The sequence below is a fragment of the Puccinia triticina genome, chromosome 18A, assembly GCF_026914185.1.
Source record: "Puccinia triticina chromosome 18A, complete sequence".
Lineage (NCBI taxonomy): Eukaryota > Fungi > Basidiomycota > Pucciniomycetes > Pucciniales > Pucciniaceae > Puccinia > Puccinia triticina.
In genome coordinates, this window is record NC_070575.1 from 2,743,850 (window position 1) to 2,767,069 (window position 23,220).

The 23,220-nt window shown below is 46.9% G+C and overlaps 1 protein-coding gene across 1 annotated transcript in view; it reads right to left on the bottom strand.

Moving 5' to 3' along the window:
• The window catches only part of PtA15_18A327 (uncharacterized protein), a gene marked incomplete at both ends in the record, with an annotated part of 158,491 nt that overhangs the window by 37,221 nt on the left and 98,050 nt on the right, over positions 1-23,220 (bottom strand). The window lies entirely within an intron of this gene.

Genomic DNA, 23,220 nt, shown 5'->3' on the forward strand with positions numbered 1-23,220 from the left:
AACTACATACACTCCTTTATATGCATAGGATGACATCATTTACACTGTTTCTGCAGCCTCAGACTTTGTTTGTACACTAATTCCCCCTGTATGACAGCTCATGCAGTCTACTGTCACCTTATGCATGAGTTAGAATGTTCTGTTTTATATTCTGACATCATGTATGCACCCCTGACATATTTAGAATGTTCTGTGGTATATTCTGACACCACCCATGTGCCCCTGAGGGGTTATGACATCATTTGTATCTACTCCCACCAGCTAAAATCCCTCACCCTGTTGTCTAGATTAGCTGAAAACCTAACCCACAAGCCCCTTTGGGGCTCCACTTTTGTCTATAAAAGGAGCTCTCTCCACCCCCAGTGGTCTGTTCCCCAGTTTCTCACCCAGAACTCACAAGTCACCCCACACTCATCCACACTCAAATCCTAAAACCCATATAACAATAAATCAACCCTTATAACAACAATTCAACCCTTATAACAAAGTAATTAAAACACTTACACCTTGCCAATCAAACAGATTTCATCTGGAACAGACCAGACCTATCACTTAATAAAACTTGCCAAGCTGAGCTTGGTGGGTCTTGTTGACTGATAACAGAAGGGCAGAGCTTGCAACTCCATCATACCCTTCACCATTCAGCAAAAGGGTTTCATTACCACTTTTGAGTCTTACACCGCTGTCCCCCGCCAGCCAGCCTTTGCGCTGAGCAGCCCATTCCTGCCCAGCACTGCCCTTGTTGGCACACAATGAGGCCCAACCAGGCCGCCAGCTCCCCCATCCTTCTCCCCAGAGCCGCAGGTGCACGCATATCCAAGCTTTTCAACTTTCAAAGCCAGCTCAACTGAAACCAAACATGTGGCTACAACCTGCAGCTCTAACAACACACCACATGAGATTGCCTGGTACACACCCCAAGAGAAAACCATTACCATGTGGATTCACTAACAGCTTCTATCACTTTGAACAATGGCAGATTTGTTGCTGCATACTCCCTCAACTCATCTGGTGTGTGTCCACTCCCGAGAAGAGCCACTTCTTGGGAGTGGAAGTCTACCTTCCTCCCTTCTTTCTCTTCCTGAGGAACAATGTACTGATACTCTCTATCACACAACAACAAATTGACCGCCGGCCAACCTGTTCTGCAATGCTGCTCTAGACTCGCCGGGCAATCCAATCTATTATGCTGGTTTCATGTGGTGCGTGTCCACCCCCGGGAAGTCCCACTTCTCGGGAGTGGAAGTCTACCTTCCTCCCTTCTTTCTCTTCCTGTGGAAGGATCTACTAATACTCTCTATCACCCAACAACAGATTGACCGCCGCCCAACCCAATCTGCAATGCTGCTCTCGACTCGCCTGTCCACCCCCAAGAAGTCCCACTTCTTGGGAGTGGAAGTCTACCCACCTCCTTTCTCTCTCTGACATCTTGCTTTGAATCGTGACATTTCCAATTCTACTGTGCCTTCCCTCATCTGCTCTTCTCTATACTCAATTTTATCTACTCACATTTGTTGGTAGGCACTTCAATTTCTACTTGATTTGTGCCTTGTGTTTTACACAAGATGATGTTATGAGTAATAAAATTTTGAATGTATTTAAAGTCTCCAGCTTGCTTGAATTTCAAGAACTGATGCTCATGGAGGGGCTTAGCAATAGCATAATATGCCACAAACTAAACAGTGTCCAGATTTGTTGGAGTTTGCCTTATATGATAGTCTTGCAGGGTTGACCACGGTGAAAACCAAAATAAACCAATTCTGTGAAGATCTGATCTGGGTAAAAATCATGGTGTTTGAGTCCAACACCAACATATTCTTCCCAAACATTTTAACTAATGGGCAGTCTGTCACCGGGGTAGCACATCATGGGTTACCAATGACAAATCAGGAGCAAGGAGAGAAATGTAATTCCAGGTTGTCATCTGAAGGGGGGGGATGTGATTGTGGGTGATATTAGCTAGCAGGGGTTGAGCTGGGAAACTTTCCCTGAAATCTGCAGCGGCGCAGCCGCCTTGGCCTCTAGTATTAGTAATTTGGTAGTTTCTTGGTGTTTCTGCCACTATATCTCAGTGCAGCGTGGGAGTTCTTCCATATATTGGTACTAAAATGATCAAATTCCCTCAAAGATTGATTGTGTACCTTGAATGACCACAAAAACCCCAAATGTAGCAGCTACAATGTGATTGGTTGCCAAATATCACTAATGTGGTAGTTTCTTGGTGTTTCTACCACTATATCACAGGCCAGTGTGGGAGTTCTTCCATGATATTGGAACCACAATGATCAAATGCCCTCAAAGATTCATTGTGTACCTTGAATGACCACAAAACCCCCAAATGTAGCAGCTACAATGTGATCGGTTGCCACATATCACTAATTTAGTAGTTTTTTGGTGCTCTGCCACTATGGAGTTCTTCCATGATATTGGTACCAAAATGATCAAATGCCCTCAAAGATCTATTGTGTACCTTGAATGACCACAAAACCCCCAAATGTAGCAGCCAAATATCACTAATTTGGTAGTTTCTTGGTGCTTTGCCACTATATCTCAGCGCAGCATGGGATTTCTTCCATGATATTGGTACCAAAATAATAGAATGCCCTCAAAGATTCATTGTATACCTTGAATGACCACAAAAACCCCAAATTTAGCAGCCACAATGTGATCAGTTTCCAAATATCATTAATTTGGTAGTTTCTTGGTGTTTCTGCCACTATATCTCAGCACAGTGTGGGAGTTCTTCCATGATATTGGTACCAAAATAATCAAATACCCTCAAAGATTCATTGTGTACTAGGAATGACCACAAAGCCCCCAAATGTAGCAGCCGCAATGTGATGAGCTGTCAAATATCACTAATTTGGTAATTTCTTGGTGCTCTGCCACTATATCTCAGCGCAGCATAGGAGTTCTTCCATGATGTTGGTACCAAAATAATCAAATGCCCTCAAAGATTCATTTTGTACCTTGAATGACCACAAAACCCCCAAATGTAACAGCTACAATGTGATTGGTTGCCAAATATCACCGATTTGGTAGATTCTTGGTGTTTCTGCCACCATATCCCAGAGCAGTGTGGGAGTTCTTCCATGACACTGCAAAAATAACTTGGTCAACTGCTTGCAGTTGACATGCAGGATACTCAAGCCAAGCTGCCATTAATGTAACTCCACATGAATGCAGAAGTGCCTTTGTTGGCACAGTCACTGTGCAAGGTGCACAATGACTGTGCATTAAAGCTTGGGTTGGTTCAAACCTTGAGTAAGGCTGGTGTAACACCACAAGCTTCCTCAGAGTTGCCGCATGTCAACTGCTCACAGTTGACACAGTTTTTTTTGCAGTGTGATATTGGTACCAAAATAATCAAATGCCCTCAAAGATTCATTGTGTACCTTGAATGACCACAAAACCCCCAAATATTGTAGCAGGGACAATGTGATCAGTTGTCAGCTACCTGATAGTACCAACAGCGCAGCATCTGAAAAAGCAGCCGCATCTAGCAGCGCATAAAATACCTTTCACTAAATAAAAGGCCTGTGACTTTCAAAGCGCAGCAGCCGCAAGAGATTGACAGTGTACTGCGTATGACTTGCACGGTACAGCCGCAGCAAGAGATCAACAAGTTTCCCAGTATAAGTGAGGAGGAATTCTCCAGAGCGGAGATTCCTCAGATTTAAATTTACCAATCCTGCTACTTTGTATTTTTGACATTCCTCAAATACTGCAATTGGGGCCTTCAAATCAATCTCTTTTCCTTCATATCCTTTTCAACTTCCAATTATCCAACTCAACCTCGCCAATAAAGGGTAAGCTTGAGTCTCCTCTTCCTTCATCTCCTCACCCATCCTCCTAAGGAGCACCTCTAGCCTCCGGTTGACAGAAGTAAACAGCCCCTCCCATAGGATGTGTGGTTATTTCCTCCGCAGAAGTGGTTGAGTAGTGCTCAGATCAGAGTATAGTTACAGCTAGTTTCACTATACTGTCCAGGGAATCGTCAGGAAAGATACGATACTCTTTTTCCCTACAGTTAGACCAGGCGTAAGCTACTTCTTTTCACCATTACTACTCATACTAAGTTGAGTACCCTACCAGTGTTGTCCAGGCAAACATTGATTCAAAGTTTTTTTCAGCCAGACCGCTGTGGTGTGCCGCATGGTACAGATGTAGACTCAGTTCAAAGCATTGCGCGCTGGCGCGCGGCTGGTCGAGGTGCCCCAGGATTCAAGCTTCAAGACTCAAGACTCAGTTCCTTTCAAGATCTTGCAACGCGGCGCGCGTCGCGCCTTCAAGACGTGTTCAGGATCACCCTTTCCTTTGTTTGTTCTGCTTGTTCTCTCAGGTTGTTGTTTTCTTTTTCATGGATCCTCTGTTTTATTTTCTTTTTCTCTACTGCGCGCTTTGGATGGGTTCAGTGGGGAGGGTTTGGTTTGTTCTCTTTTGTAGCCTGCTTGTGGTTTTGTGTTGTTTTGTTTTGTCTTTGTGTGCGTGCGGGGCGTGATGACGGGTCCGCAGTCCGCGGCGCCCCCTGGAGTCTGAGTTCGCCCACGAACTCAGAGGAAGGGGGGCATGGAACCTAGCTGATCCCAAATTAGGAATCCATCAGAGTTTATTGTTGATTATCCAACGCCCTCCATAGCGCCATCCTGAATCTTATTGATCATCTGGAGTCCTCTTCTTCCCTTCCCTGTCTTTCCACTTAATCCCTCAAAAAAAACCAACCGCCGACGCGCGCTCAACGCCGTCGTAAAATCTCCCCCCCCCCCAAAACCTCATTGCTCAACCGATCCTCTCCGCTCATCCCGACCATCACCCGGAGGGCACACAAACCTCTTTTCCCCATTCCCCTCCACCTAACTGCCGCCGGCCTGCACTGGACGGAGTTCCACATTTGGTCCCCCGAGCCGGGATCAAACCAGCGACCTCAAGATTTACAGTCTCGCCGATTTTCACGGTTTTTGAGACGCTTGGCGGTCGAGTTCTTTTTTTTAGGTTTATTCTTCCGGACGGAACCGATTCCTTACCGACCGGGAAATCCTTTTTCCTTTATTTTCTTTTTGTGTGTTCAGCGGCGGAGGCACAGGAGACTAAAAGTAAGTCCTCCCAATTGTGCACCTCCGCGGGTATCTACTACGAGTTTCGAAGCATTACATTTGCCACTGCTGTGAGCCGCGTCAACTATTCCCGTTCCCTGCGTCTAGATCATCATGGATTTGTCTCAGGACTTGGGATCCTCGCGCAAGATGGTTAAAATCAAGCCTCAAGATTGGTCTCTCAGGTTCACCGGGACTCGAGTTGAAGCTTTCCTCCGCCAGTACGAGCTAGCGGCTAATCTCGACGGCGCGTCTGATGAAGACAAGGTTCTTCAGATCCCATCCTTTCTCGGAAGTGAGGATATACAGGATGCTGTCTGGGACATGAGCGGCTACGCGACGAAGTCGTGGACTACGCTTCGTGAACAGATGATTGAACATTGGGGTCAGGTTGATACAGTCCGGTACACTGTCGCGGATCTTCAAGCCCTTAAAGACTCATGGACCGCCAAGGGTGGCATCGCCTCATTGGACGCCTATCAATCGTTTAAATCTGTGTTTGACGTCATTTTATCCTACTTGATTCGGTATCAGCACCTAACTTCAGAGGATCTAGCGGTCAATCATTTCTTCTTTTCATTCTCACCCGCGTTCCAGCAGCGCATCAAGTCCTATCTAGTCAAAGAGAAGAAGATGGTCAAGACACTGGACGGACGGTACCGTCTCCCAGTTTTGAGCGAGCTCCGCGCGGCCGTCAAATACGAGATGGAAGAAGAGGTGGCTTTTACCTCCGAGCATATCAAACCGGCGCCTGTCGCAGTGTCGTCATCTGAATTCAAGGCTGCGAATGAGATCATGCAAAAAATGGAAGACGATCGACGCCCGAAGGAGGCCCCAGTCTCAGACAAGGCTCCCGCAACTGTGGACGAAATCTCCAAGATGCTGCAGTCGTTCGAGCAGCGCTTGGAGAAAAAGTTTGTGATGAAGGGCGCTCCTTCGACACCGGGAACAACGCGCGAACCTCGTGGCCCTTTAGTTTGTTACTATTGTCATCGCGAGGGGCATGGCACGGGACACTGCATGGAGCTGGTTAAGGATAAGGAGGCGAATCTAGTCGAACAGAAGGGCAACAATTTTTTCCTGCCCAATGGGGCACTGATTCCGTTCGATTCTTCTCGACCTATCCGACATGTAGTTGCTTCTTTCCAGCCGAAAGCTGCGGCTGCCTCTGGTACGGGCAAATTCCGAGCTACTTGTGGATCTTTGGACCCGTGGTACCCTCCGGCGGTTTTCTCTCAAACTTTTGCGGGAACCTACGAGGCGGACCCAGCTCGTAAGAAGCACGAAGCCCCGAAGCCCTACAAGGCGCCAATGGTCCCACCTTCAGCAGGAAGGAAACCAGTCAGGAAGACTTCGACACCTCGTGAGGATTTCAACGTGGAAGACATGGACGAGGAGCCCGAGCTTTTTGAGAGGAGTCCGGCTGCGCCGAAGGTAGATCCGGTTCCGTCAAGCTCGGACCCACCCGAGTCGTCTAGCAAGCCAAAGCCACCGGTTCAGAAGGTTCGTTTCAAGAGGGCAATCACCAGGGATCAACCACACATCATCGATGACATGCTCAAGAAGGTCTCGGATCTCCCAGTCCCGGGAGTTACTATTTGGGAGCTGCTGGCGATCTCTCCGGCTATGGCGGAGGGCTGGAAGAAATGGGTGACTAAGCGCCGCGTGGAAGCTGGCACTGAGGAGCTCAGGACGGCTTCTGGCACGTTGTTGGCGGAGGGACCGGATCCGGAAGGCCCTGGCTCGGATTCGCGGCTCTACTCCTGTCCTCTTGGCTTCCTCCCATGTTTGGTGGGGGAGGAGGAGAGTTCTGCATCCCTGATGATCGACTCTGGCTCTCAACTGAACCTGATCTCAAACGCGCTGGCAAATAAATTCAATATCAGCCCGCGAGTTAACTTTAGTTCGGCCGTCTGGGGTATTGGCAACCAGTCCTGTGAGCTCATGGGAGTTGCAGAGGATGTCCAGATTCGTGTGGGCAGGACCATCGTGGGATCTTGTCATTTTTGGATCACTCGCGCCGATGGACCACTCATTTTGGGGCGACCTTTCCTCATAGACTTTGAGGCGACTTTGATTTATTCCGGTCAAGGCGGCGAGAAGATCTTGCTACCAGACTCGGAAGGCCGGAAGATTGAGATTTCGTTGTGCGCCACGGATCAAGGTCGATGGGAGCGCGATTTTCCTGGGAAGGGGAAGAAGGCTGTGCTTTCAAGAATGGCCGCCGTTTGAGAGGATTCGGACGAAGAATCTCATTTTTTATGATTCCAGTTAATCCTGCAAGCAGCCGAGCTAATGTAGAGTCTCGTCCTCGAGCTGCTGGATTAACTTATTCTCAAGAGGCTCACCGGTCGCGATTTTCTCCCTTATATCAACTTCAGCAAAACATTAAAGTAAAAAAACATCAGAAAGCCACTCAAAATCTCAGTAATATTCCGACTTTTCCTCCTCAAGGTTTTCAGTTTCCTTTTCTTGACTCAACTCTCTCATTGGACCATCTCTCAGTGATCCAAGAATCTTCGGCAGGCGGAAATCCAGCGGAGGAGGGAATGGGGTGCCCGTGGAGACAGGAAGAACCAGAAGTAAGTTCCTCCCAGTTGTGCACCTCCGGGCATGATGCCATCCCTGTGGTCGAAAACTCTACGTTTGCCACACTTGTGAGCCGCCCCCGCGTTTCGTCCTTCATTTCAGTTACGGGTTGTCCAACGTGGCTTGCGGACCGTCTCCGCAACGAGAATAAACTAGATCCTTCTCAATCCCGTCTCCGCAACGAGAATAAACTAGCCGTTCCTCAAGACCGTCTCCGCAACGAGAATAAACTAGCCGTTCCTCAAGACCGTCTCCGTGAAGAGAATAAACTAGATACGTCTTCAGACGTCCTCCGCAATGAGGGTAAAACTAGACTCCGCAATGAGCCTAAACTCCCGAGCCTCCGCAACAAGGGAAAACTAAAGATCCTCCGCAATGAGGTGAAACTAGATAATCATTGGATGGTGGCGGAGGGGGGATTGGTGCAGTTTGGTATCGTGCGGAGGTTGGAAGAACTAGAAGTAAGTTCCTCCCAGTTGTGCACCTCCGGGCTAGATGCCACCCTGTTGTCGAAAACCCTACCGCGTGCCACACTCGTGAGAAATGGACGTCTGTCTGGCCTTTCTTTTGCAGACAAAGTGGCTTTTTCGGATGACGGCGAGCGCCGTACTTGGTCTCTTTTGGAGTGCGGACTTCGACTTTCTGGGCAGAAGGCTCTGGTAGATGCGTGGAAGCACGGGGAAATGTTGGCGTTCGCAACAAAATATAAACCAGTTGCGAAGAAGATCAAGCCTGTCAACCAGGCAATGCCTCAAGGTCTCAACCCTCCCTTGCGCCGACCCCCTCTTTCGCGCAACCCGTATCGTGGACTAGCGCGCTCCCTCGCGGGCCCTTTCGTTCCTCAAGGGCGTGTCACTGAAGAACGCCTGGCTGTGGTGAATTTTGGTCCTGATGGCTGGCTTTGGCCGGACGAGTTAAACCTAATCAAGAACGTCCTGGTAGATCAAAATCTAGCGATAGCTTTTACGCCGGAGGAGCGTGGGCTTCTGAAGGATTCATACGGGATGCCATACATCATTCCTGTCGTGGAACACGTGCCCTGGCAAAAGAAGAAGATCCCGATCCCCGCGGCCAAGCTGAGCGAATATATCAGGGTCATTCGGGAGCGGATCCAGACGGGGCTATACGAACAGTCCACCTCGAGCTACACATCTCCTGTGTTTTGCGTTCTCAAGAGCAATGGCAAGCTTCGGGTCGTCCACGATCTCCAACCCTTGAACAAGGTCACAATCAAAGACGCGGGCGTTCCCCCAGCCACTGAGGAGTTTGTAGAGTCGTTTGCGGGACGCGCGTGCTACGGGTTGGGAGACATCATGGGCGGCTACAACGAGCGCGCGCTGGATCCCATTTCCCGGCCTCTCACGACGTTTGAGACTCCTTTGGGCCGTTTTCAACTCACCCGGCTCCCTCAAGGAGCCACTAATTCTGTGGCCGTCTATCAAGCCCAGATGGCGTGGATCCTCCAAGAGGAGATTCCCAATCACACCGGAATTTTCATTGATGATGGAGGCATCAAGGGCCCCGAATCTGATTATGGCAACGAAGTCCTCTCTTGGCACCCCGGTATTCGGCGCTTCATTTGGGAGTACGCCACGACTTTGGAGCGCGTCCTATTTAGAATTGAGGAGTCAGGGCTCACCGTGTCAGCCTCTAAGCTCGCCGCTTGTGTGCCTGCGCTCGAGATTGTAGGTCACAGCGTCTGCAAGGAGGGACGACAAATGGCGCAAGGCAAAGTCAACAAGATCCTATTGTGGCCGACTCCTGTCAACGCAACAGAAATCCGTGGTTTTCTTGGGGTTGTGGTCTATGTTCGAATTTTCATCCCCGGGCTTTCACAGCTCTGTCTTCCGCTTCGACGTTTGACGCGCAAGGACGCTGACTGGATCTGGACGGGCGAATGCAAAGCGGCCTTTGAAGCACTCAAGACGATTGTAGGCAGGGACATCGTCCTTGTCAAAATCAACTACGGGCCAGACGCAGGAAAAATCAAGCTAGCCGTGGATTCAAGTTATCATGCGACAGGCGCGGTTCTTACCCAGGAAGACTCAAACGGTCTTGATCGTCCGGCCTTGTACGAATCTCTCCTCTTTTCTGATGTCGAATCCCGGTACTCACAGCCCAAGCTGGAGTTGTGCGGGGTGGCTCGCATCCTCAAGAAACTCCAGACGGTTCTTTGGGGCCAACATTTTGATCTTCAGGTCGACACCCACTCTCTCATCGAAATGATCAACGCGCCGAGCTTGCCCAACGCCCCAATGACGCGTTGGGTAGCCTTCATTCAATTATTTTTGTTTGATATCATTCACCGGCCGGGAAAGACGTTCTTGATGCCTGATGGGCTATCTCGGCGGCCCAGAGATGAGGATGAGGCACCCCCCGAGACGGCATTCGATGAGGAAGAGCCTGTTATCAAGCCTTTGGGTTTTTGTTTGGTCGCGGCAAGTGGAGAATATACTGGCTATCAGCAGGGTTTTTGGCGACAGCTGGAAGCCTATCTCCTGGACCTCCGGTGGCCAGAAAACATGGCGCTCGAGGACTTTTGGGCCCTGAAACGCAAGGCTTCGGATTTTTTTGTTCACGCTGGTCGCCTCATGAAGCGAGGTTCACCGTGTCCCCGAATTGTTATCACGCTCCCGTCCAAGCAAGAGGAGGTGTTGGAGCAGTTGCACGAAGGCCTAGGACATCGCGGGGAGACGGAGACTTATCGGCGCGTGGCGGAGCGGTTTTGGTGGCCCTCCTTGAAGAAGAGCGTCTCGCGCTGGTGCAAGAGCTGTGAGGCCTGCCAGAAGCGCGATCTGCGGCGGCCTTTGGAAATCAGGGGACCCACTGGTGAATCATCGGTTTTCGGACGCGTTGCCATGGATGTCGTTCACATCAAAGCCCCTGGTGCGCAATACCTTATTGTGGCTCGCGACGACTTCTCAGGCTGGGTTGAAGCCAAATTCCTGAATAACCTCAGCTCAGAAGCAGTGGCCAGTTTCCTTCATGAACACTGGACGATGCGCTACGGATTGGCGCGCTCTTATTCAACAGACGGCGGATCAGAATTCGGCGGTAAGCTTGCGGAGATGCTACGCGAACTTCCCGGCCAACATCGCGTCTCTACTCCCTATTACCCCGAAGGTCAAGGGATGGTTGAGCGCGGCCATGGTCCTCTGAAGGCTGCCCTTGTCAAGCTCGCAGGTGAAAGCGCGAAGAACTGCCAAAAATATCTCCCGCTTGTCTTATTTGCAGATCGGATTTCAACAAAGCGCACGACGGGATACTCGCCTCACGAGCTCGTCTTTGGCCAGCGCGCTGTGCTGCCTATCGATCTGGAGATGGACTCCTACCTCGGAATCGACTGGGACAAATTTCACAACACTGCTGACCTCCTAGCGGCGCGCTCACGACAGCTGGAGCGCAGCGAAGAAGTGCGCGATCTGGCGCACCGTAAGCTGATGAAGTCACGCGAGGAATCCGTCAAGTATTGGGAGGAGAAGAACGCAAGCCGGCTCCGGGCGCCTCTCCAGCCTGGCGACATGGTGCTGGCGTACAACCGGGCCCTCGAGACACAGTGGGGCAAGCTCTTTGCCGGCCGCTGGAATGGGCCTTTTTGCGTGGTGCGTCAGGTTCACGGTGGCTCCTATATCTTGTCGGAACTCGACGGGACCCCCTTGGCGCGGCGTTTCTCAGCAGATCAGGTAAAAAGGTATTTTTCTCGTGGAGGCATAGGAGAACAAAAGTAAGTCCTCCCAATGTGTGCACCTCCAGGGTATTTCTACCGCTTGTTTTTCGAAACCCTACTTTATGCCACGTTTGTAAGCACTGCGCCGGCCTTTGGTTCCTCCGCAGTTTCTAGGCTCCCCTTCCCCCTTCCTTTTCTCTTCCTTCCCCAATGGCGGACGCGAGCAGTCTAGGGACAGACTGCAAGCGTGGTGGAGATGTGGTGTGCCGCATGGTACAGATGTAGACTCAGTTCAAAGCATTGCGCGCTGGCGCGCGGCTGGTCGAGGTGCCCCAGGATTCAAGCTTCAAGACTCAAGACTCAGTTCCTTTCAAGATCTTGCAACGCGGCGCGCGTCGCGCCTTCAAGACGTGTTCAGGATCACCCTTTCCTTTGTTTGTTCTGCTTTTTCTCTCAGGTTTTTGTTTTCTTTTTCATGGATCCTCTGTTTTATTTTCTTTTTCTCTACTGCGCGCTTTGGATGGGTTCAGTGGGGAGGGTTTGGTTTGTTCTCTTTTGTAGCCTGCTTGTGGTTTTGTGTTGTTTTGTTTTGTCTTTGTGTGCGTGCGGGGCGTGATGACGGGTCCGCAGTCCGCGGCGCCCCCTGGAGTCTGAGTTCGCCCACGAACTCAGAGGAAGGGGGGCATGGAACCTAGCTGATCCCAAATTAGGAATCCATCAGAGTTTATTGTTGATTATCCAACGCCCTCCATAGCGCCATCCTGAATCTTATTGATCATCTGGAGTCCTCTTCTTCCCTTCCCTGTCTTTCCACTTAATCCCTCAAAAACAACCAACCGCCGACGCGCGCTCAACGCCGTCGTAAAATCTCCCCCCCCCCCAAAACCTCATTGCTCAACCGATCCTCTCCGCTCATCCCGACCATCACCCGGAGGGCACACAAACCTCTTTTCCCCATTCCCCTCCACCTAACTGCCGCCGGCCTGCACCGGACGGAGTTCCACACCGCCCGAGTAACCCTCAAACTTCTACAACAGATCAAACTAGACGTAACTCAGCGCCTCCAAACAACGGAGTAGCGGACCTGTTCAACAGCTTGTTTCGTCGTACAGGTAATACAGCGGATACTCGACCAGCCGCAACAGGTGCTACAGCTAGTACTAGCGCAGTCATTTGAAATCAAGCAAATCAGGCCAATACATCCTCTACCACGTTCATAGACCCTGCCCTAGCCAATCCAAACATCAACCCAAAAATTGATCCAGCGCTATCGGGCCCAACTTGTAGATCTCATCCAGTATTAGACCGTCTGATTGCAGACATTAGGTCTAGAGAGTCTGTCGCTAGTGACAGAGCGTTGACAGCTGATATCCAAAGACGTTTAACTAGACCGGGACCGTCCACGGTTGGAGTGAAGTGAATCCTAACAGGAGAAAATAGACCCAATACAGTCACCAGGGATAATAATACAGTCAGGAGACCGGCCTGGTCAGACTCAGACTTGAGTATTGAGATCACCGGTACTGGTCTGTATTCTTTTCTAAAAATTCTTTTCTTTCAATATGTCTCCCCCTAAAAAAACAGAATCTAATGTAGGTTCACAATCCTCATCCACTAGGTCAGCAAAGCCGCCGCTTTGTCCGCCCGGCAAATTTAAACGTGGAGGAGGCAAGAAGATCGTGGGGTCAAACAACGGTCCTTCTCCTCCAAACCCACCTCAACTTCAAGAGGGCTTATTTGGAGGCTCAGGAAGGGAGCAATCAGGAGGAGATGGAGATCCTGAGGGAGCAGGCAATCACCACTCACAACAGGCTTGAGCGGGTGATTGGCCCGGATTTCTCAAGAGTAGAAACGGAGGGCTGGAACCCTCACAATATGCCCCAACGCAACCGCAGAGCTCCGCATCAGCCGGCAAACCACCAACCAGCCCATCCACTCCGCAGGCAGCATCAGCATCAGGAGTACGCCAGGCCGGAGTTAAACCAACAACGGGCCCCTCCAACAAATCAGGTGCACAATCCGCAAAACCAGCCCGGCCGGAACTCAAGGATGCAACACCGCCAGAGCTTCAGTCAGTCGATCTACAACAAGGTGTTCAGGGTGGGCCGTACGCTCCAGGGGAGTTACCAGTCGATCAAACAGTCCCGATCCCAAAATCAAGGGAACTGGAACCATTGACGCTAGCCGACGCAACCGGAATCTTACGGTGCATGTTTACCATGATTGAGGTGATTGTGGATGGAAACTCTAAGCAGGTTATGTCACATACTGAAAACATTTGGACAGCACTCTCTAAATACATGCAGAAAGATCTTACAACTCCAATGGCTAACAACTTTCACTTGATTAAAGACTTGATTAATGAGAACTTCAAATCTGTTAAGTTTTCCCTTACTGGGATTTCTACTCTTTGTAACGGATTACCAGTATCCATTAGCAATGTTAAAGACAATGTTGAGCAATTGAATGAGAAATTGAGAGCTTTGGAGTGCAGTATGAGCAGTGAGAAGTATGAGAGAAAGTTGGAGAACCAGCAAGCTGAATCTGACAACAGCCTGAAAGACTTCATCCAGGAAGCCATAGACTTGTCCACGTCTAAGTTGATGAGCATCAATCATTGTGATCCAAAGCTCTTCGCAGAAATGCTACAGCTCAGTGCCAGAGTATTTCAACAAGAGCAGACCTTGTCCCGAGGGGGATACCAACTGGTATTAGATTTGAATGCTGGTGCATCGGAGTGTATCACAAATGAGTTGACCAGTCAGTTACACAATTGTTTTGCAATGTTAGAATTGAAGATTCTTAATGAACTGAGACATATGCGCTCCTCTTTGAAAGATTCTCAAGTCAGTGAAGAAGTAGAAGAGAAGCTTGAAGAACAAAGCAAGAACCAAAGGTTAGACTTCTTGAATCTCAACAATAAGATAGGTCACATGATGAGTCAATACCAAGCAGAAGGGGCGTGATTGAGAGAAGAGATTGCTGGACTATCAGCAACGGTTCAACAGTTAGGACAAAAAACAGGAGCGCCTCATCAACAGATGCCTCAGTATACCGCGAGAGACAGACAAGACATGGACACCAATCCAGCAGCAGCTGGGATAGACTTTGAACTCAAGAAGAGGTTAAACAATGCTATTGCAAAAGCTGATTGGCCAACATTTTCAGGTGAAGGAGAATACGACCATTTGAGATTTGTTAACTGGATAGATACAGCAAAGAAGGATGGAAAAATTGATGAAAACATTATTTTCCTGAAGCTGCTCATCATGCTAACAGGGTCTGCGCGGTCGTGGTACGAGACAATGCGCCTGGATCATGCGGGACGGACCTGGGATTTTTGGAGAGCGGCACTGTGCAAAAAGTACGGAACTTCTGCATGGAAAAGGAAGAAACAAACAGCCTTTGAATCAGATAAGTTTGTTCCGGGAGATACAGCTCCTTCTGTCAGCCTTAGAGATACATCAAGTATCCAAAAGACTGCAATAACTTAGTAAATAAGAATAATTATTAAATTATTATTGCAGAATCAGATTCCTCATTATAAATTTAGGGAGGTTACCCACTTAAAGTACCCCCTTATTCCTATTCCTTCATGTACTAATTGTATAAATAAGAATTGGCCCCAGAAAGCGCCCAAAAATAGTATTACATACAAAAATTTAGTAAAACAAACAATGTACATAAAATTAAACTGTTGTACATTAATGAGTAATATTACTTGTGTAAAAATACCCCGTGAAAGTATTATGTAGACTTCTACTGAAGCTCTTTCACATGACAATTGGTTATAAACATGTCATGTGACAGATTCAGGGAAATTAGTCTATTACAATACAATTAAATTACCCACAGCCAAGCCCTTTTCACCGCTACACCCCTGGATACTCCCATAGGGAGAAAAGGACTCAGTGTTTACGCCCACTGAAGTCCCCTCTATAAATAGAGGCCTATTTGGCCCTCAGGAAAAGATTCCCCAGACCATTCACTGCCCATAAACTGTAAGTTTTGCCGTGAATATTCTCCTCTGCTACATTTGTAGCCACTTTTCCTTGTAAACCATCCCCAGCACGTAAAATCCACTGGATTAAACCCTTTAAATCATCAAAAATCCCTTATTAGCATATTTAAAGCTTTATCCTTATAAGTAGTTGCTGTAAGACCACCGCCCCTGTCAAGCAGCCAATCAGTTTAAGCGCTTTCCACCTACTTTTACGCCAAATTAATTCCCTGTAATCAATAATTACATATTATCAATTACATAATTAATTCCTCCTCTGTTACAGAGTGTTAAAACCCTTGTAGTGGCCATATTAGCCATGTAACAAGTTTGGTAATTTCAATTACCAGTGTTTATATCAGTACAGTTATAGTACTAGGACCCAAAACCCTTATTTTGACGGGTTTTCTGCCCTACACCCGGGGAGTACCTCCACGGGGACATCACTTGGAATCCACGGGGATTCCACAATGAACCCGTGCAGCAGGCGGACCAGAAGCTCCTGGTCCACACACCCACGTGCTCACCACCAATTTGATCCGGGGGGGTATCCACGGGATCACCTTGACGAATCCACGAAAGCCTTGGGCTTTCCATGGGCACGGCAAGGACTCCTCGTGATACAAAAAAAATGGCGGGCCTCACGCTGGCATCACCATCCAATGAGATGTGGGCTCCCCGTGGGCCCTTGGTGTCCTCCATGACACAAGGTGGTCAATTGTGGTATCCACTGCTGCCAGCGGTGGTACAGGCTCCGGGTCGGTTGGCCAGTCCGGATCAGATAAGATCCGTCGGACATGATATGCAGATACTGGAACCGCCAGGGTATCCAGAGCTGCATTGCATACAAGATAATGTGTGAAGGAGGGAAAAAGACAAGAATAATAAGGAGGAATGGGAAACAAAACGGGACATGGAAAAAAACCTCTTAAAAAATTGTGTGGGATTTATTTTTAAAAATAAAACGGGGTCATACTAGAATATGGCTCCTGTTACCTCATCTTCTTGATTTGTGGGTTCAGGGGCTTGTCTTTGCCTGGCCATAACATCTTCAATATTGGTTTCAGTGGGGAGGGTTACCGTGATGCAGGCGACATTGGTGGCGGTATTCACACCGTCAAACAAGTGCCGATTGTAATTGCTCAAAAGACGGGAAAAACTAAAAAAGTGTGATAGTCAGACTATCACATTGGTGGAAAGATTAGATAACAAAGGAAATATGACTCACGCTATTTTGTAGTCATTTGACTTGGTTTGCGAGATTTCCAAGTGTTGGTCAATCACCTCCCAAGGTGATCAAGACTGGTTTGTGGTTCGATCAATCTGGCGCTGAATGTACATGTGCAGGCAAAGGTACGCCATGCGCACTCTAATCATTGGGGTCAGGGACTCCACAATCGTACTCCGCCCCATAAGTTTGTGCGGGGCGACATTGTGCGTAAGATTTGAAGCCACATGTTTGGCATCAGTCACAGTTACGGAGCATGACATTGATTGATGAACTTACCTTAATGATTAGATCATTGAGTCTTGGGATTGGCTCCTGATTTGCGCGACGGCCTGGCCTTGCTCCTGCCATGATCTACATTTTAAAAAATAAGTAACATAGGTAAATGATGGGTGAATGGGAGAATTGCAAGTAAGCGAGTAAACTTACCAATTTTGAAAGACTGCTCTTTTCGTACTTGAGCAATTCAAGTGTGAGGTTCCTGACCAAAGTAGCTGCATCGTTTTCTGGGGCGAGGTATCCGGGTGGCATGTACATTGCCTTCCATTCAGATTCCATTGCATCAATGCTTGCCTGCGGTGCGGCACCAGTCAGCCATCCGTGGCCTGATTCAGAAAAGCGAATGAGATAAAAGACCCCTACCTTGACTAAAACCACCGGAGACCTCGGGATGAGAGTGTGGTTGCGCACAGTTTGGGTTCTACCGTAGGCCTGGAGATTGGCCATGAGAAGTGCTTCTTGTATCTTGCGGCAAATGAAGGTCTGAAGAAAATATTTCAGCGCAACAAAACACAAGGACCGACCATGATTGATTAGAAAAGTTGACTTACTCACACATATGGGTGGAAAGCAAATTGTCTGGTGACTTGTGGCACTGGACCAACCTCCATCGGCCCAATTGAGCCACTTAGTTCCAGTTGGTACCGGATCCATTCAAGGTACATAATAGTTGCGGTCCAATGATCCTGCCCCATGAGCTGTGAGATCAAATACATTAGTTCATCAGCTGATAACAAATAAAGTGGCTGTAACCCACAGATGCCGTTCTTTGCACATTCTCAATCTGAATGTTGGGGAGTCGGAGGTATTGGCCAAGCTGCTGGATATTACTAGCGTCATCGGGCTCGCGTGCGGATGTGACCGGGGCCGCAGGGGCCAAGGCCAAGTGAGTTGCTGGGGGTGGATTTTCAGACTCATCTATATCAGTATGACTTTCATCGTTATCCTCATTGCCTCCCAGTTGGGGATCCACATCTGGAACAGCAGGCAGGCCCTTGGCCACGCGGGCTGCTCCTTCCAAGTTGGGATGTATCAACGCGTTGGGTGTACCAGCCAAAGGCTGTATAGGTCCTATTCCTGTGCCGGAGTCAGATCTTTTCATTTAAATTGTTATCAAATGGGGTACTGCAGCTTACAAGCATTTTCCGCTGCGGTTTTGCTAGTGTTGGTTTTGGCTGGATTGGGTCTGATGGACGGGTATGGAGCTGCTGCCTCTCAATTTTGGCTTTGTCTCAATTGAGAACGGCGGATGGGTCCTGTACTAGCGCCTGTTTCATATTACAATATTTCAGTATTATGCTGCATGTTTTGACCGCTTGACTGTGATAAAGCTTACCTGAATTGGTGGAGCGGGGGGCAAATCTTGGAATAAAACGTGCAGGGCTGGCAGACATGTTTGATTCAGGAAGGTTTGGGATTTTGTCAGAATTCAACGTGTTTCAAATGAAATGTGAAGCAGATGGAGCTTGATAAGACAGTGGTTGACTCACCATTTGACCCAGATCCATCGTCTTTTATGCTGGGGCATGTTGGGATAGAGAGGTGGGTTCGTCTGATTGATTGGGTGAGGAAGGGAAGATTGATCAGCCTGGTGAGCACAGCCAAGTGAAAATTTTTTCAATGTCACACAATATGTATACATACAATCCGTGGATTCAACAGATCCCACTGGAGGATTGCTCTTCATCGGTCTGACAGATCTACGTGGATCACAGGGGATCCACGTCCCCATTCATCCCATGAGTCTGACGAACCTAAGTTCCCTGCTTGATTGCTTTCATCCACATTCCAATTAAGCCAAGTCCCCGCTTTGTCCGCATGAAAAATAAAAACACTGAATAAACACATAAGTATTATAAAGAACTAAAACACATCCTTTAAAACACCAATCACTCTTTAAACAATATAATTACAAGGGGAAGCCCCCAAATTTGGGGTTCCAGGGGGTGTTAAAGTCATAGGGGTTTGTAAATTACAGCAATGGCATAGCCCCCAAATTTAGGGTTACAGGGGGTGTGAAAGTCACAGGATGTGAAAGGCCCAAAAAGCAATGGGACAGAGCAAAGGAAATGGCATTAAATTTTCAAACCTTTGATGATGCAATTTCAGGGTGACTATGCATTCAGTCAGAGAAACCAAATTTCAACTGAAAAATAGGTCAAAAAACAACATTTCAAGTGAAAACTGGGTGAAATAAGAGCATTTTAATTTGGGAAAAGACACAAAATTTGTTACTGAAAAAGTAAATATTTGGGAAAATGGTGATGAGAGATACTCAAAAACTCTGAAAATGTGAGAGAAATCTTTTAAACAATTTTTGAAGTTTATTATGAAGGGTGGCCACTTTCAGGCTGTGGAATCACTACTTTAGTAGTTTGGCTTGACTTGCTTCTTGAAAATGCAAAACACAGGTTCATGAAGTACAATACCAAAATTACCAATTTTTTGACCTTGAGATTTATTGATTGTGAGGGAGGAGGCCAGATTGACAGTAAATTTCTTGTTTATGAGCTTGAAAGGCAGTCCAGACAGCTCCAGACTTATCTGGGTCAGATGTGAAAGGAATGTGACTCTGAGGGATGGGCACAGAATCATTAACTCTGTTACCTGATACAACTCTTGTGTAAATCACATTTGGGCCCAACCTGGTTCCATTACGAAGTCCCATTGTCCAATAAAGGTTCCTGAGCATTCTTATTAAGCAATTTGGTCACCTGTTGGGATTTTTTAAACTCTTTGATCCAAATTTGTAGCATTATCAGTAAGCCTTATTGAGTGATTTGGATTTATTTCAGATGGAAAAAATCCAAACTGTTGCATGAGAGGATATTAATGGTGAGGGATTGTTTAGATTCTTTGCATAAGTCCTGGAAGTAGATCTTGACCATGAACTCTGTGGTTTTCAAACTCATTTTCTGTGTCATATATGTCCAGCTGTAAGAATTTGGGGAATTCCTGTGAAAGTGGAAGCAAACTTCCAATGTTATGGTGAATTGTACCCTTCACCTTGATTAATGTATGGATACCTTCACCTTGATTGTTGAGTGCATCTCTGGTTGAGGCATTGACTCCAAGAGATGTAAATGTGAAGTTGCTATTTATCAAGCGGATGGATAGAATGAGTTGATTTCCCTCAGGTATATTGGGTTGATATGTAATTTTGAAGATCTGAAGCAATTCAGGGGGTGGGGGTGGTTTTTATAAAGTGATCCTACCTTGGCGGCAGCAGAGTTAGGTTGTTTATCCTGTGAAGATTATTGCTTGACACTTCACACAACATCTCACTGCCCTCAAAGTTTCTGGCCTGAACCCAGGAGGCTCAGTCCAACACCATGCATTTGGTCTGTTTACATGATTCTTGGAATATTTCCAAAGGAATGGTTACCTGTGAAATCATGTTCAACCAAATTTCCAGCAGGAGGATCATTTAAAAATCCTTCTCTTGAGATAAACTTGAATCAATTTGTTCCTGAATAAGGCCCAAATCAATTTCAGGTGGGTCATTCCAGTTTGTGGGTATATGCGCAGGGGATAGATTTGAAGAATATTCATAAGTTTGAAATGGACTCTGCATATTTCTTGGTGAAGCACTCTGGGAGCTGAGCAGGTTAAAAATAGACAACCTGGAGGTGTGGTTGCCATGATTGTTATTTCCATGCTGGGATGGAGATTTGTGTGAGCTGTGTTCAGATTGGTTTTGTGGTTGAGGATTGAAATTGTAAGAAGATTCATGATTTAGATGATACTGTGTTTAGATTGGTTTTGTGTGTGACAATTGAAATTTTCAGGAGATTCATGATTTTGATGATACTGTGTATGCAGGGGTCTGTTGTCAATGTTGATGGAAATTTGGGGATGAAGACCACTCATGATTTGGATTATTTGCTTGTTGAGTATGAGGAAAATCTTGAGGCTGATAAATAGAATGTTGGTGCTCCTGCCACAGAGAAAAAGAACATGGGAATGTGAATATTTCTGGTAATGATGGGAGGGCAATAATTGATGATAATGGGATTGTTGAGAATGAAGAGAGTGTGAAAGTTGATGATGATGGGATTTTCAAGCATATATGATGAGGGGAATTATGTAGGTGTTATGATTGCTGAATTCATGCAGATCAATTATCAGTTTAACATTGCTTGAATGGAACTGGTTTCTGTAAGAGTCCGTTTGAGCAATCTGCTTGAACGGGATTGGTTATTGATGTGTGATAAGAGTCCATTCAAGCAATATGGTTGAGCGGACTCGGTGAAATTTGATCACCAAGTCCGCTTGATCAGTCTGCTTGAACAGACTTGACAACATGACTCTGCAGTCTGATTTAATGGAGTTGCTGGTCTGTTCAAGCAGAAGAGCAAACTCTCTTACTTAATCCTTTCAGAGAGTTGCACCAGGAGTCTGTTCAAGCAGAGTCAATTCAGAGGGAACAGACGCGGTTAATACAAAAAAGTATTGACGCCGGCGTTACTTGCATACTGATGCCGGCGTTACTTGCATACCGACGCCGGCGTTACTCGCATGAAAGGTATTTGAACTGGTTTGTTTGGCCCCCAGAGGCCATTTCTTTAGTTATATGTAGATAGACCAATATGTAAACTGTTAAAGTTATCAAGTAAATTGAACCCAAGGTTATTGGCCAATAACCTGAAGTAAAATTGACTGGGTTTGATAATTTTCTGTGAGTTGGATACCAAGGCCAAGAAGCTGATTCATTCCAACAAATAGTGGAACATTCCAAAAGCCAAGTGGAAAAACCTTTACACATCACAAAAATTATTTTGGCACCTTCTTATTTGGCAATTTAATTGGGTTCATTCTGTGTCTGTGACTGTCATAAATGGCAGAAATACCAGGTCTGCCTTGATTACCATTTGAGCAGGGGGCGGGGGGGTTGATGCTGATTTATAATTTTTATCTTACAGGATTCACACGGTTTGTAGATGCTCTTGGAAACTCAAGGTACCAATGCGTCTACTGTCATGGCCAGACAATGCCTCATGTAACAGAGCACTTGAGATCAGCTGCTCACTTGAATGCAGTCAATCGCCATTCAGCACATTTTCCACAACCAGTTGTACAACATGGGCCTTCAGATATGGAATGGGATCACACTCAAGATACCTTTGACACTGATATGCAAGAACCACTGTTGAACAAGTCTTTTGTTATCCATCATGAGGATGATGATGTAGGTTTTGCCTCAGATTCTTCCGGCGTTCGTGCACCTCCCTCAGACCACTCAGATGAATTTTGTGCCTGGGATATATTTGGAGATCCAATGGAGTCACTTAATTTGGGATCACAAAATAACCCTCCTTCAGTTAACAATATAGAAGATGATTGGACCCCTTTCTGGAAACAAGAGGTAATATTATCACTATAATTTACCATTGTGGATATTGATGCTCATGCGTTCATTGACTCATGGTGAGTTCTCAGGAGTTCATGGCTTGTCTTATTCTGGGATTCTTGCACCATCTTCTTTCACGTGTGGCGTACATCCACCTCAGGGCTGTACTTAAACCAAAAAAATTGGTCTTGTCATATTGGGATGCTGCTCGGCAGACAAGAGAAAGACTGAGAACATCTCTGAATTGTGAGAATCAAGAGAACTAAGAGCATTTTATTTCAGATGGTGACAATAACCTTTTTGAGAGAACAACGTAAATGGTTTTTAGAGATGGACTAGTGCTCTTACCTAAGAGCAAGGGTAATGCCAAACAGAAAATTTGTGACTGAAGGATAGGCGCGCGCTTTCGGTAAACCGAGGATAGGGTTTGTAAGGTAGAATAGAAGATGAAGAAATTGAGTGTTATGGGTGATTAAGAAAGATGTTGTGAGCAGCGGTGAGGAGGGAGGAATTAAGATTTAGGCAAAACAAGGTGTAGCCAAAAGCAACAATGAACATGAAAAGAGAAATGTGTGTTCGGAGCAACTTTGTTTTTGTATGATTCTAAAGGTTAATGTGTTTGCAAACGGTTGAAATGATGTTTAGAGTAGAAACTGTGGAGATGGATGATGGAAATCAGCTATAGGCAAAGACTAGTCTTGCTTTTATAGGCACAAGTCACTGTACTGACTGGTTAGGGGTCTGAACAAATCAGGATTCCTTTCTTGCTGAAGCCATCAGGGTTCAGGAAGTGTAGATGCCACACCTGACATAGCGTTAGGGTTAGAGGCTGAAACTTCGCCTGCCAAAGCTGCGGTAGAGGTGGTGTAATTAGTACACAACACCAAATGCGGCAAGAGGCTGGTTTCATGGTTTCTTTTCAGCACTGTACCAGTCCAGAAGGAACACTTACAGGATAAGAAGCTTTCCGCTTCCTGTTCTGGAATCTGACATGAATTTTATCAATAATGAATC